The 15,532-nt window shown below is 38.7% G+C and overlaps 1 long non-coding RNA gene across 13 annotated transcripts in view; it reads right to left on the reverse strand.

Annotated features, from left to right (window-relative positions):
• The window catches only part of LOC102451360 (uncharacterized), a 154,442-nt gene that overhangs the window by 107,001 nt on the left and 31,909 nt on the right, over positions 1–15,532 (reverse strand). For 2 of the 13 annotated variants that reach the window (XR_012895716.2, XR_001368548.4), the window contains exon 6: positions 8,700–14,052. The exons of 5 other annotated variants lie outside the window; for them this stretch is intronic. This is a non-coding gene — a long non-coding RNA (uncharacterized LOC102451360). 6 more of the 13 variants (XR_012895709.2, XR_001368553.4, XR_012895712.2 and 3 more) reach the window with 6 other exon arrangements.

A 15,532-nucleotide genomic window follows, 5' to 3' on the forward strand; every position in this document is an offset into this window, starting at 1 on the left:
AAAAAAGAAAACAGGTCAGTCTTTTAAACCTTTCCTCATAGTCCAAGTTTTCTAAATCTATTGTCATTTTTGTTTGTTTTCTTCTGGGTTTGCTCCACTTTATCCACATCTTTATTGGATATTGTGGCACCCAGAACTAGACACAGTACTCCAGCTAAGACCTAACCAGTGCCGAATAGAGCTAGACAGCCAGACCTCTACTGTCTTTCTTATGGCACTCCTGTTAACACACCTCAGAATATTATTTTCTTTTCCCACTGTTGCATCACATTATTGAGTCCTGTTCAATTTCTGATACATTATTACCCCCAGATCCTTTTTAGCAGTACTACCACCCAGCCCATAATTCCCCATTGTGTAGTTACAGGTTTGATTTTTTACTTCTCAGGGGAAGTACTTTGCACTTTTCCTTCTTGAATTTCATCTTGTTGACTTGTGACCGCATTTTCCCATTTGTCAAGGTTCCTTGGAGTTAAGTGAACCAGGAATCCATGGTTACATCTAGACTGCATCCCTCTGTCGACAGAGATGCAAATTAAGCACATTGAAATTGCTAATGAAGCCGAGATTTAAATATCCTGTGCTGCATTCGCATAATCATGGCCTCACTTTTTTTGAAATGGAGTTTTTTGGGGAAAAAAAGGCAGTCTAGACGTGGATCTGTCAAAAATAAACCCTTTTCTGACCCTGTTTGTTTGTTTGTTTTTTGGGGGGGTAGCAGATCAGCTAAAATATGTGATTTGTTTTGTTCAGGATTGATCAGGAATATTAAAAATAAACAGGACAAACCAAAATTGTAGCTGCCAACTTTTCTAGTGATAGAAATAAACCTTTTCTGAAAGTTAGTTTCTTACAAGAAAATTATCCCAAAGATACAAATATCCTGAAGATCAAGAAGCTCTTTAAAATCTTCCAGTAGTAGAATCATGTAATTAGAGTCATGCTCCACATGCATTAAAGGCTTAAAACATTAATTGATCACTATAATGGAAGCTATTTTTAATTTGTTTATTTAATTTGCATTTACATGACACTGGATATGTTATGGATAGCTGACTCTATGAAAGCTATGCAGCTTACAGAGATATACAGTTTAATAGTGTGTGTAATTCTCTGAGCTCTAAGTCAGGATCCAACATAGCCCTTACTTAACCTATCTGACTGTATTTTGGTTGATTTGCTTTCAAGTCTGTTGTGAATAGAAATTCTTTGTTCATTTAGTATTTTACCTTAAAGAGTTGTGGAGGAGGAGAGAATAGCTTAGGGGGAAAACATTAAATGAACCATAAAATAAGCCCATAAAAGTAACTCAATCAACAAAATAAAATCCGTTATAACACATGAAGTTGTTATAGGTTATATCAGATGTTATGGTCCTGATCCAAATGCCCAGTGACCACAGTGGTTCTCTAGATGCTTTAGAAAGATTGCTCTCCCAAATGTGGAAACAATTAGAAAGACATTAATAACTCATTAGCAAACATTCCATAATGAATTTCTCATTTCTGGGCCAATGCTACTAGTAAAACATAGCTGCATATTTTAGCTCTTTAGCTGATGTATTTTCTATTGGACATTAACCTCCATTGCTGTTCCTATAAAAGTGCCTTAAACTAAGTATCTGTGACTGGTCCTCTTGAGAAAGGTGATTCATGAAGATCTTTATTCACATACCTGCCAGGAAGATGTAAATTGCTCCTCCAAATTAATAAGAAATCCTGGCTAACACAACTAGCAGGTCACAAAATCTAAGGTCTACTGGAATCAATGGGAAAATTCCTGTTGACTTCATTGGGCTTTGGATAAGAAACCACCTAAATGGATTTTAACAAGCATGTAATGGATCAAATGGAAAGTACACCATTAGTCAAGTGGAATATTTTTAATGTCATTCTTTAAAATTCCTGTATATACAGTATTGACCTGACCCAACTGTTATGAAAATTGATGGAAAGATTATCACTGATTTCAGTGGGCATAGGATTGTGTCTTAAATTTTAAGATTAATTCCAAAGATTAGACATGTCTTTACATGTTCAACAAATCACTATTATGCACACGAAACATATGCAATTTAATCAAGGATGTCTATTAAGATAGCCTGTGACACAATGGTGATTAACATTACTGTGAAATATATGTATTAGATAGCACTATGGAAGGAATTAGGGATACTAACTGGCATTATACTTTAAAGTCTGTGACCAAACACATGGAGAAACAAGTTTTGTCCCCAACAGGAGGGAAAGCAGCTATCTACCTTTCTTCAATATAAATTATACATTTTAGAAGCAAAACAATGGAAGCCGTATTTAGCTACGAATCCAAAGAAGGATGGGAAAGTCACAGAAAAGGAAGAACAACAGGAATCCATGCTCACTGACAAGGAAGAAAACCGGGTACCTCAGGAAGCTGTTGCCATGCTCAGTCTTAAAATGCTAGAATCATAGGACTGGAAGGCTACATCTACACTCCACAGTTATTTCGGAATAAGCTATTCCGGAATAGTTATTTCAAAATAGCTTATTTAAATAGAATGTCTACACTGCAGGGAAGCCTCAAAATTAATCCAAGTCAAGCTTCCCTATGTAGATGTACTATCTTAATTTAGAGCCCTAGGGGGAATAACTTAGAATGGCCCTGGAGAGGGGCTTTTTCAAAATAGCAGAAGTGGAGCAGCTACCCAGCCCCTATTCCGAAATAATTATTTCAGAATAGTTATAGAAATGTGTCATGTTAGTCTGGTGTAGCTGAAGCAAAATGCAGTGCTACATAGTCCTGCATTTTATTTCAGAATAGGCATTAATCTTCGTAGAATGAGGTTTACAGAAGTCGGACTAAGCCATCCATTATTTCAAAATAACGGAATTGCTGTGTAGACACTCGCATAGTTATTTCGGAATAACAGTCGTCATTCCAAAATAACTTTGCTGTGTAGACACACCCGAAGGGACCTTACGACATCGTATAGTCCAGTCCCCTACACTCATGGCAGGACTAAGTATTATCTAGACCATCACAGACAGGTATTTGTCTAATCTATTCTTAAAAATCTCCAGTGATACTGACAGTAGCGAAGCTCTCACTTGCCAAGACTGAGAGAGGTAACATGGCTAGTTACAATTTTAGGAACCTCAGCAGATTGGCAGACAATTTGGAGGAAATTTGGGATGGCAAAGGTGTTGAAGTCACTCTGGAAAAAAAAGTAGGCAGTTGGTGGAAGCCACCGGATGACCTGCATGCTTGTATATGGGCTTTTGGTGTCCAGGCCTTGAGCATGTAAGTTTCCCTGAATGACAGAGCCCTGTGTCAGTCTGGGTTGAATCCCAAAACATCACAGTCAGAATGGGGGGGGGGGCGTATGTTATATTTTCTTCAGTGTTGATCAACCTTGAACTTGTATTTCATCATGGAGAACCATTCTTGGTATAGAAAAAGGACAGTGACTTAAATGGAAATGAAAAACATTTAGATACATGAAAATCTATTGGGGAGAAATATTGTTTTCAATGAGAGATTCAAACACTTCAAACTTGAGACAGATATGAAATAGTAATTTCATAGGAAAAATCTACTCTCTTTCAAAGCTTTAGTAACCTGAATATTATCTAAATGTGATGATTTTTACATATGGCTTCAAAAATGACCAGATCTGAACAACTATTGATATTGTCTCACCAGAGATAGATGTGACAGACAAAATGCATGAATGTACATCCACAAGCACATCCCTTTCCTAAATATTAGTTTGACTGGCAGTCTGGAAAATATTAGTGTCTTATGAATTAAACAAAAGGTAAGTAGACCAATCATGAACTTTATGCATCTTTTGGCAGAAGCTACAATTTATGTGAGCTCTCTGTTTCTTCTAATTATACAGAATTGCAAATGGAAGTCTAACCAAAGCACAGACTCCAAAAATTTTGTCTTTCTTAAAAATTCCGGACACATGTTTAGATAATTCCCAAGCCTAAATACTCTGGATTCTCTCATCCTTAAAAAATCAACATAATTTCTTTTCCTTTTCTTTCTGTTGATTTATCATGTCCATATTTCAGCCTAAGAAAGAAAATGTAATTTCTATGACTCAGTAAGTGTTAGTCAGGAAAGAGTCTGATGAAACTCAGGAATTAGTCTGATGAACCGTCAGAAATTTTTACACTGAATTTGTAATGTAAATTACAGAGGATGACACTCTGAATTCAATAGTCCCATGAAAATCCTGTCCAAACCACATTGATTGCCAAAGAGATATATAACTCCCATAACATTCCAACCTAATGTTTCTTTTGCAATTTTAAACTTTTCTTTCTGTTGAGAGTGGCTGCTTCTATTTCCCAAAATGGGAAATATGTTTCTTCCTACCCTTTTAAAAGTCTTTCTAAAGAGTATTGGAAATCTGATCTCTTTGCATCTTACGTCATATCTTTAACAGATTCTCCAAGGAGATGCATGTTTGAAGTAGAACAATCTCAGTGCTGGGAATCTGATGTGATAATACAAAAATGTTCCAAAGTATGCATTCTGTCTGTGACTTTCCCCAGTGTGCAATGCCTTAAGTTCTGACACTGGATTTTTTTTTAACAATTTGTCTAGAATAAACTCACTGGATAAGATGCAAGCTCTGAGTTACACTCAAACAAAACTGCAGGGTCTCAGGCTAAAAACTTTAGGCTATATCGGAATATTTTATCTTGAAAGAAATTGAATCAAAACCACTATTGGCGTTAATGGTAAGCATACTGAATGGACATTCCTGTTTAGTCTCAAGAAAAAGCAACACATAATATAAACCTGAGGCAGTAAAGTCTGTTAAAAAGGATGGAAAGGATATTGCTTTGGGATATTTGAAAAGTACCAAAAAGGATGGAAAGGATATTGCTTTGGGATATTTGAAAAGTACCAAAATCGCTGATGGCACCAAGGGACCTGATCCACGGGTGTAATTAATCAGCATAGTTCTACTGACTTCAGTGAAGTTATGCTCAGGGCTGGTGACAGATATCACCAGGTCCTGGACAAGGTGATGGTTCTCAGCTCTAGGCCCCCTGGAAGGGGTGGAGCCTCAAGTGGAAGGGGCAGAGCTAGAGGCAGCCAGCCCTCAGTGCCACCTGGACTGTGACAGATGGCGCTCCAGGAACAATTTAAAGAGCCCAGGGCTCCAGCCATCACTGCAATAGCTGCATTGGTGACCCAAAGCCCCAGGCCCTTTTAAATCACCAAGTCTTGGGGCAACTTCTCCCTTTACCCCTCCCACTTCTGGTGGCAGCCCTGGTTATGCTAAACTATAGAATTTGAAAACTCGCCCCATAAATTTGGATGGTGAATTTGCACTTCAAACACTGTGTTCTGTTTAGATTGTTTTATACCTATAACCCCAAAACAACAACATATGAGATACAGGAAAGAGCCACAGACAAACAACTAAAAAAGACTTCTGGCTTTGTGGCTCGAGGCTGAAAATCAATGTATCTAGAAATTAAGAAGCTGAAGATGATTTAGTCCTGAACAAAGAAGAGATGTAATAGAACTATGCAACATGATCGATTGTTGAACACTGATTGGATGGATCACTTCAAAATTTCAGAACAGCTGGAAACTTGCAAAATTATATGGGCATATATTTAAAATGAATAGCCAAGATCAGTTAAAAAAAACATATCAGCATATGAACAACCTGTAGGATTCACTGGGAGATTGAGGACAATTATTGTGGGAGATTATTGAAGAGAATAGTTGTTTAGAGATGTTCAAGGAAGGTTTGAGTATGTATATAAGTAGCATATCGCTGTCTAGATTTAAAAATTTACATAGATATCAGATTTGATCATTTGCAGCATACGTTTTTCCAGCATTGAGTTAGCGCTAAAGGTATTTTTACACAGCGAAGTTATTTCGGGATACCAGAGGTATCTTGAAATATAGCAGATGTGCTATTTCACCATCCCTGTAAACCTCATTCTATGAGGAGTAAGGGATGGCTCAAAATAGCACTTTATTTTGGAATTTAGTACTGTGTAGACAGTGCCAAATGTCGAGACTCGAAATAAGTGTAGACACAGTCTAAATGTGTTCCTCGGTGAACCACAATTGCATAATTCATCCTGCTATGTTACAAAGTCCAGAAGAAGTTCCTTCCCAGGGATAAAATACTGGTATTAATGGGTATTTAATCTAGTAGAGACAATCATAACAAGAACCAGTGGCTAGAAGTTATATCCAGACAAATGTATATTAGGAACAAGGCATACATTTTTACCTGTGGGGGAATAAACTACCAAGGGAAATCATGGATTCTTCATTCTCATGAAAGTCTTCAGATCAAAACTGGATGCTTTGCTGGAAGGATATGCGCCGTGATGGAATTCTCTGGCCTGTGTTATACACATCAGACTAGATGAGCTGATAGTCCCTTCAGACCTTAAACTCTATTAATCTAGGTGTTCCCAGAAAAGAGCCACAAATATTGGTAACTTCCAGAGTCATGTTAACAAATTAGATCAGTCAGTGGCCTTTCCAGGGTAGCTCTTCTTACTGTATGTTTTTAAAATATGAATCATTTGAATTTATATCCTCCTCTATTGTGCTATGAGACATCTTAACCCCCTTAAAAATTGTAATGTACACACACCACTAGAGTATATAGTGGCAAAACAGTACATGTTGTGGAATAATAAAGTACTGCATATAGTCAGGAAGAATTAGCTGTCATTATGGTAGATGTTCATATATCAGAAAATTCCAGCAAAATATAGCATTTCCACAATTAAATCAAAACTTAATCCACCAAAAGTATGTACAGTTAAATTAAACATAAGCAGATAAAATCAGTGTTCATATTTTTGTCCCTATTCAGATAGAGATATCCAAAATTAAAGTAAATTAACTAGGTTATTAAAATCCACTTTGCTTGATCTTGATTTTAGATTTAAACAATATTTTAGCAAATACAGGCAGTTAAGGTTTATTTTACTGCAAATACAGGCAGTAAAACCAGATAACTGAAAACTGAGGCAATTCTGTTTGACCTGGATTTGATAATACTGACAAGTACTTCCATTTTTGCAAGCAGAATTAGACCGTATTCTTTGCATTACACTAGCATTTAGTAATCCTATCTCAGAATGGCCTTCTGCTAGGCACAGTTAAAAGTCAAAGATGACCTGGCCCTAAGGAACTTGCAATCTAAATAGATATAACATGCGCATAATAGGGTAAAGATACCTGCATGAAGTAGGAGCACAGCGACACTGATTCTTAACTCACTTGGGCTACGTCTAGACTGGCATGATTTTCCGGAAATGCTTTTAACGGAAAAGTTTTCCATTAAAAGCATTTTCGGAAAAAAGCGTCTAGATTGACATGGATGCTTTTCTGCAAAAGCACTTTTTGCGGAATAGCATCCATGGCCAATCTAGACGCGTTTTTGCGCAAAAAATCCACCATCGCCATTTTCACGATCAGGGCTTTTTTGAGCAAAACAAATCTCAGCTGTCTACACTGGCCCTTTTGCGCAAAACTTTTGCACAAAAGGGACTTTTGCCCAAATGGGAGCAGCATAGTATTTCCACAAAAAGCACTGATTTCTAACAGTAGGAAGTCAGTGCTTTTGCGGAAGTTCAAGCGGCCAGTGTAGACAGCTGGCAAGTTTTTCCAGAAAAGCGGCTGATTTTCCAGAAAAACTGGCCAGTTTAGACACAGCCTTGGTGTTTTTAAAAATCTGACCCTAAATAGACAAGACAGGCAAAGGGTAGGTAGAGAATCAGGCTATATCTACACTACAGTGATCTATTGGAGAAAGGTACGCAAATTTTTCCAATAGTTTTTTCAGAAGAGGCTTTTCCAAAATTTGGCCCATCTACAATGGGCCAAATTTCAAAAAAGCCTTCTCTTTTGAAAGAGCTCTTCTTCCTCATGGGAGGAGGAAGACAGAGCTTCCAAAAGAGCGCATCTGCTTCTCTGCAAAAAAATGCGTCTGCTCTTCCCTGGATGCTGCAGAGTTTTTCCAGGTATCCCAGAAAAACCTCATAGTGTAGACTTAGCCCCAGACGCACAGAGAAATGAAATGATTTACCTGGGACATTTACCAAGGAAATGTCAGAGCTGGGAATAGCACTTATGTATCCCAAGTTCCAGTCTCGTCCCTTGCGCACTAATCATGCGGCCTCTCAAATGTATCCTTATTTGTGAGAATCATCAAAGCTTTATCCAGCCCCATCGAATGACCTGAACATTGTTTGATCTATCCATTTCTTTAGCAAGTGCCAGGATTCTGAGTGCTCTGGTCTAAGGACCAGCATGGTGTTGGTGCATATTTGTGCATGAGCACAAATCCACAATTTCAAAGACATGTAGTTAGATATCCAATCATCTAGCTTTGTGTGTGCACACATGGGAGACTTGCACAGACATATGCCATTCTGCATGGACCATGTAGGTGAGCAGATGGACACCAATGGCAATGACAAAGAAGCCAAAAATCAGCCCTTTGCATGCGTATTTAATGTCCTTATAGGCAGCAAGAGAACTGTGAAACAACTTTGCATTTCATAGCTAATGTCAGCCCATGAAAATTTTATTGAATATTAAAAGGAAAAATGACACCTTGGCACTTGAACTGACTACATCTTGTGAGAGGTGCAAAGCCACTTCACCTTCAATGATTTATTAGACACACTTCTGCTTTCCTCTGGAAGAAAGAATTACTTAAATACCCAAGGAAAAGATTCTCCATTTGGTACATTTCCCATTCCTGTAAGTTACATGTGCACATTAAAAGAGGAACTTACCTCCTAGTCTCTTTTCCTCTGACAAATAGGTTGTGCATGGAAAACTGGGCACCTATTCAAATTAATCTATGTTGGCAAATATTTGATTCAATTCATGGAGCTCCATGGAACACTAGGTTGAGTTCTAGGAGATCTTCAGCTGCTGGAAATATTCCCCTCCTCCCCAAGTCTATAGAACTATTATGACTTACATCAATTAAGAATTTTCCTCTCCCCCTCTCTTTGAATCTGGATTTGGCAGAATCTTGCTGTTCACCACTTTATGTGGAGGGAAATCTGATTTCCTTGTAGCAGATTCAATGTTCTTTGATTCCCTCCCTCCTCTCTCAAAGTCAGGGAGGTCTGCACCTAGAGATACAAGGCTGCAACTGATATGTGTTTGCAAGTCCAGAAATGACAACAACCTTTCAGGTGCTATTTTCTGGCTTCTAGCAAAAGCATTGTGCATTGCTAATTGGACCATATGGAATTTCATTTTCCTCAACCCTTTTTAACAGTACAATATACTGTATCCTCTAACTCTAGCAGCTGATCTGTGCTATCCACACCTTCAGTGTGTCTCTTGTAATGTGTTTCACATATAGGCTTGTGTTTGATTCTGTTCTCCTGGGTTCTGACCTCAGATGAGAGCTGTAAATGGTGGTTGGTGGCAAGAAAGTACAATCACTTCCCCTTTATCAGTTTATTTTATTCCCTGCAGTTCTTCACAGCTCTACATTTTACTAAGTTTTCTCTTTATCAGTATGTCTAACAGGTGGCCGCTCTGATGCCTCTCAGCCTCCAGTTTGGTGCCTTGTAGCTTTCTTCCTGGCTGAGAAATGTCGCAGATGGAAATGAGCAGTTTCATCTCTTCCTGCCAGCTGTACAGTGATCATGTGATGGCAGTCACTCCAACCTGCCTGAGACTATGGTGTAGAAGTTGCATAGGAGTAGTCCCAGATGGAACCTGTGTCTGGTAGGACTATTCTATCCTTTTCAAAAAGGCAAAGTGATGTAGGTGAACATAACATCTCTGACAAGAGAACCAGCCAGGGTGCCAATTTTGATTATGTTCTTGCTGGCCAAGGAAATGGAGTTTTATCTTCATCCCTTACATTGTTTATTCCAGGACAGTGTTGAGGTGCACTAATAGGGTGAAGTGGGCAGATTGTATTGCTGATCTTATTCAGTAGATGTTTGATTTTGTTTCATTGGGTTTTCAATTTAGCAGATGCCTCCCAAAATGTTCTTTTAAAAGATTATTTTAAAAAATATACAGTGTGTAGATATTTTTACTCAGATTTCCAGTTACACAAACCCCAGAAATAGGCTCTCCCACCAGAGAGAACTGAGGGATCCTCTATTATCTATTATTTATGTATTATAAGGGCACTCAAAACTCCCAGACAGGACCAGAACTCCATTCAGGGCCTGCAGGCCCACTGTGCTAACTGCTGTACAAACACATTGGAAGAGACAGTCCTTGTCTTAAGGAGTCTGAAATATAAACAAAGGATGCAAAGGGAGGCAGAAAGAAAGGATGAGGTGGGACTAGGGTGAGCATAGATACTTAATTGATGCTACATTCCTCTCAAAGGCTGCATTACATGTACATATATGTATGAAGAGACACACGGAGAGAGAGAGAGAGAGAGAGAGAGAGAGAGAGAGAGAGTCTGATTTTTTGACTGCTTCTTATAGTCATTGCATATACAGTATGGCTACGTCTACACTGGCACCCCTTTCCGGAAATGCTTACAACGGAACAGTTTTCCGTTGTAAGTATTTCTGGAAAAAGCGTGTCTACATTGGCAGGATGCTTTTCCGGAAAAGCACTTTTTCCGGAAAAGCGTCCGTGGCCAATGTAGACACGCTTTTCCGGAAAAAAGCCCCGATCGTCATTTTCATGATCGGGGCTTTTTTGCGAAAAACACTACTGTGCTGTCTACACTGGCCCTTTTCCGGAACAGTTTTTCCGGAAAAGGACTTTTGCCTGAATGGGAGCAGCATAGTTTTTCCGGAAAAACACTGACAATTTTACAGTAGATCGTCATTGCTTTTCCGGAAAAGCAAGCGGCCAGTGTAGACAGCTCGCAGCTTATTCCGGAAAAGGGGCTGCTTTTCCGGAATAAGTGGCCCAGTGTAGACACAGCCATAGGGATACGTGTATACAAAGATGGAAATGAAGACGTGTTTCAAAAAAATTGTATGTACTTGGGTATGGGAGGCCATATGACGTTAGAAGAAATTGGAGGCATGGATAGAGGTAGCAGTAAAGGCACGGATAACACAGATAAAGGAAAGAGAAGGAGGAAAAGAGACGGAATAATAGGAGAATGACAGCAGGAACAGTCACGTAGGACAGATCAGAGGACTTCATCCCCATTGTTCGTCTAGGATCTTTCTTAGAACTAAATTTACCTAAAGTTAAAATGCTTTTTCTTCCCTCTTATATCCAAACTAGGCCTTCCAGGTGTATTGACAAACTAGATATTTCAATTCAACTCTTTTTTTCACATCCAAGGGCAGTTATTCATGTGTCCCACAGTGTTACCTCTCCCTTTTATCAGATCGATAATTACTTTTTGGGTCACTGTCTAGCTGACTTGATTACAGACCTAAAAATGAGAAGATCCGTCTCCCATTTTCTATCTCCTGGCTCATCCACTCTTCTTTGAGCAATTTCAATGGCAAACTTCAGTAAACGAAATGCTATCTTTTCTGCATACGTTAGACTTACTGTAGCTAGGTAACCAATGAATTGGTTTATTTTAATCTTGTCAATTGTGTTCCATGTAAGGAGGCTGGAACACAATTATAGTGACCTCTAGAGATGGATGGCTTTTGGGTAGGAGTGGAAAAAGTTTCCTCATCCCTTTGGAGTATAACTGCTATGTAAGTTAGACAAGGTTGGGAACCCTTTTTTCATATTTTTTTTCATGTTTTTAGATCAGTGTAGCTTACCTCTTAAGAACAACAGCTAGAAAAGGCTCCGTTAACTGATTTGGTATCAGAGAACTGCATACATATATTGAAAGCTGTGGTAAGAATCACCACTACTCTGTCTTGAGTGACCATTTAAAAGGAACTTTACCCATCACACTTACCTGGTGACATGCAGCTTAGGAGAAAAGATCAGATTTTCAACATGACCTAGGGTCCCAATTGCTTAAAGTGGGGAGGAATGCAATTCATTGCTGAAGATACCTTACCCAGAATGCCCTCCCATTTCAGCTAGAAGGATGTTAATGAGAAGAATTTCATTTTATCACAGCTGTCACACTATACTTTCATATAATAGGCCAATATTCACCTCTGATTTATCAGTGGGATTACACCTGGGGTGAATTTGGACTACGGTGACTCAGTCAGTAATGGTGAACTAGACTGTAGAACTTTCACTGTTATATGTTACTCAGGTGTTATCTCTGTTCTTTTCTTATTTGCTAAACAAAAGGGCAACAATTTTAAATTTAATTTAAAAGGTCTCCAGACAGATTTAGTATTGGAAAAGAAGATATAGAGGGATGGAATAATGCACCCTGTTTTATTCTGGCCATTGTATTGTATTCTCATATGTTCTAATAAAGTATAAAATGACTCTCTGCTATGTTTGCTCCTGAGATAGCAGGGGTATTTTGAGATTGCAGTCTTCTTGGATTATTGAGATAATTCCCTCAGATCTCAATGGGTCAACAATAAAGTGGTGGCCACAAATACACGGCTGCTTCAATCCAGTGCCAGTCCTTCTCCCCTCTTTGCTAGGCAGCTGTGTACACATTGTCCTTTAATTTTACAACTTCAGTGCACCCTTAACACTCAAGGCACAACCATAAAAGCAATCAAATAGGGGTACTTAGCTAAACTTCCATAACGATTTGTATGGTGTGGCAGGTGACACCCCTTTACTTTCATTCTAGGGATTGAGTTATCCTGTAATGAGTGGGAGATTCATGAGACTCTGTGACATTAATAGGTAGCAAGTTTAAAAGAAAAGAAAGTATTTCTTCACACAACGCACAGCCAACCTATGGAACTCCTCGCCAGAGGATGTTGTGAAGACCAGGACTTTAACAGAGTTCAAAAAAGACCTAGATAAATTCATGGGGGATAGGTCCTTCAATGGCAATTAGCCACGATGAGAGGAATGGTGCCCCTAGCCTCGGTTTGTCAGAAGCTGGGAATGGCGACAGGGGATGGATCACTTTATGATTCCCTGTTCTGTTCATTCCCTCTGGGGCACCTGGCATCGGCCACTGTTGGAAGGCAGGAGAGTGGGCTAGATGGACCTTTGATCTGACCCAGTATGGTCATTCGTATGTGCATATTAATAAGGAAAATTGTACTCTAAATTTCTGCCAGTCACGGAAGAACCCACCTCAATGTACTACTAATATACATGACTAGAAAAAAACCTTGCCATTTCAAAAGACCAATTATTTAGGTTTAATAACCCATAATTTAGTATTTCTGAATTGTTAGGAATTTCAGCAAGATTAGAAAGGTGAAGAAATGGGTTCGCATTACATCAAGATTATATGGCAAATTTTCACACCACATTTGAGACATGTGTACTAAAATTTTAGCGTGAGCTCACAGAGTCATTTTATAAAGACCACTCTTTGGACAGGCTAATTTGTCTATCTGTGTTCCATTTTAGGGCTTGATTTTAACGTGTGATTATTGCCACTAATACCACAGAAAGGGTAGGAAATCCATTAAATGTCTACAAGGGCAACTGGAATGGAAAATTCCTAAAGAAATCCTATTAGATTTTTTCCCATCAAATCAACAGTACAGACTTTTTGTGCTTTTCTTAATTATACATTGATATTAACTGGACTGTTGCATGATTTAAATCTGGCTCTTCTTCTCAGCTAGTCTGGGCTGCTGTAGTTTTTATGGCATCCAACTAACAACTGCATCATGCATTAATCTATCTAGAAAGAACACCTTAATATTTTTGGTCTTTTTTTAGAAGAAAAAAAGGCCCCAAGAATTTTATGAAAGCTTTTGGGTTCAGCCATTAGCAATCTTCTGCTGAGTATTTGAAACATTGCTTATTTTAATTGCTTCACAGGAGAAAAAAATATCAAAGATGCCATTCTCTATTTCCAAACTTTGTAATTATTTCTCTCAGCCATTTGAAATAGCTTAAAAGTATTTTCATTGAAATGTAGATTTCTTCCATTTCAAATATACTTTTGTTCTCCAGTATTTCTTTTCCTTTCCTTTGGCTACTTCTTCTCTAGTCTCCTCTGCAGCAATACCTGGAGTTCGGCCTCTGAAAACGATAGCAGAGAGATCCATGTCTGTGCTCACACAAGCAGGTATCTCCCCATTATTTAAATGTACCATCTCCACCAGAAGCCCATCCTCTGCATGCTCTAAGGACTACAGTAATACTAGTTAACTTGTTCATAGCATTTCTCATCTGCTGATCTCAAAAAGAGGTAAGTATCATTTATTCCCATTTTATGGATGTGGAAAGTGAAGCACTGAGAGATTCAAGTTGCCAGCAAACAAGTGGCAAAGCCAGGAATAGACCTCTGGTCTACTGAATCCCACTCAGGTGTTCTCTCCACTCGACAACCCTATCTCCCAAGTCACATTTCAAGCCTATACTTCAAATCGACTAATTTCAAAAACAGGAGCCTAAGATTAGTCTCTGCACATTTCAGTTTGCAAGGGGTTGGTTTTCATAAACATCTAAATGATATAAGAGCATAAGTAACATTCACTTCAGTGGAATAGGTGTGGGAACAAATTAGCCACATCAGGGATCTTGTTAGTCACAGGTGCCTACCATCCTAATTATCCCTGGGGACGGATCTACCCCCTAAAGCCTTTCCCACTGGAATCTGCCCCAGTTAACCTACAGATAAATTAAATAGTAACTCCAAAACTGCAAAAGAACAACAGTAAAAAGAATCCTGATGAAAACCTCAGACACATTTTGCTGGGGATGCCTTAAGATTTTCTCTGTCTCAATCCACTGTTGGCTATCTCCTCAGTTTCATACCTGCAACTGCCATATGTAAGGACAGACTTTCCATATTGACATTAAAGACATGCAAATCTTTAAAATTATCCCTTGAACACACTTACTTCAATCTGGAAAAATGAAACTTGGATGTTCAGAAAGCTTTTTGACTCAAGACTAGAGATCTTTTTAAAAGATATGCACTAAAAGCTCCACCAGAAGTGATGTGCTAGATGCAGAAATTACAAAGTCTGTTTCCAAGATATTCAGGAATTCACACTAGATGGTCATAATGAGGTCTTCTGGCCTTCCGATTTATGAAACACATCATCTCCAGTTTCAACCCGTGAGGACTGCACACTCCCCATTTCACAGAGCTTCATATTTAGATTGTATCCAATATCTTAAAGTGTAACTCATTCTAAAATGTGCCATGTGTTTTGCCTGGTCTTAATGTCAAAACCATAAGAATCTACCATGGGGGATGGTTCAGCTTAGTATCATTTGAAGGATTTATCAACGTCAGTGAATATTTCAGTGAGCTTACACTGAGTTTGGGAGTTGTGATGAAACCTGGAGACAGGTGAATTCTGTGTGGCTTTAGCCATATCAGCCCTACATGTTTGGTGTGTGAAGGAATTTACTAACTAAACTCTGCATTTGTTTCTCACTGAACTTGAACATCAGTCACAAAGCATTGAGGTCCTGTTGGACTCACCATCAGTGTTCCCTCTAAATCTTTCCACCTATGTGCAGAATAAATTTTGTTATTTGCACAGAG

Source organism: Pelodiscus sinensis, chromosome 14 (assembly GCF_052426305.1).
Source record: "Pelodiscus sinensis isolate ZL-2025 chromosome 14, ASM5242630v1, whole genome shotgun sequence".
Classification (NCBI taxonomy): domain Eukaryota; kingdom Metazoa; phylum Chordata; order Testudines; family Trionychidae; genus Pelodiscus; species Pelodiscus sinensis.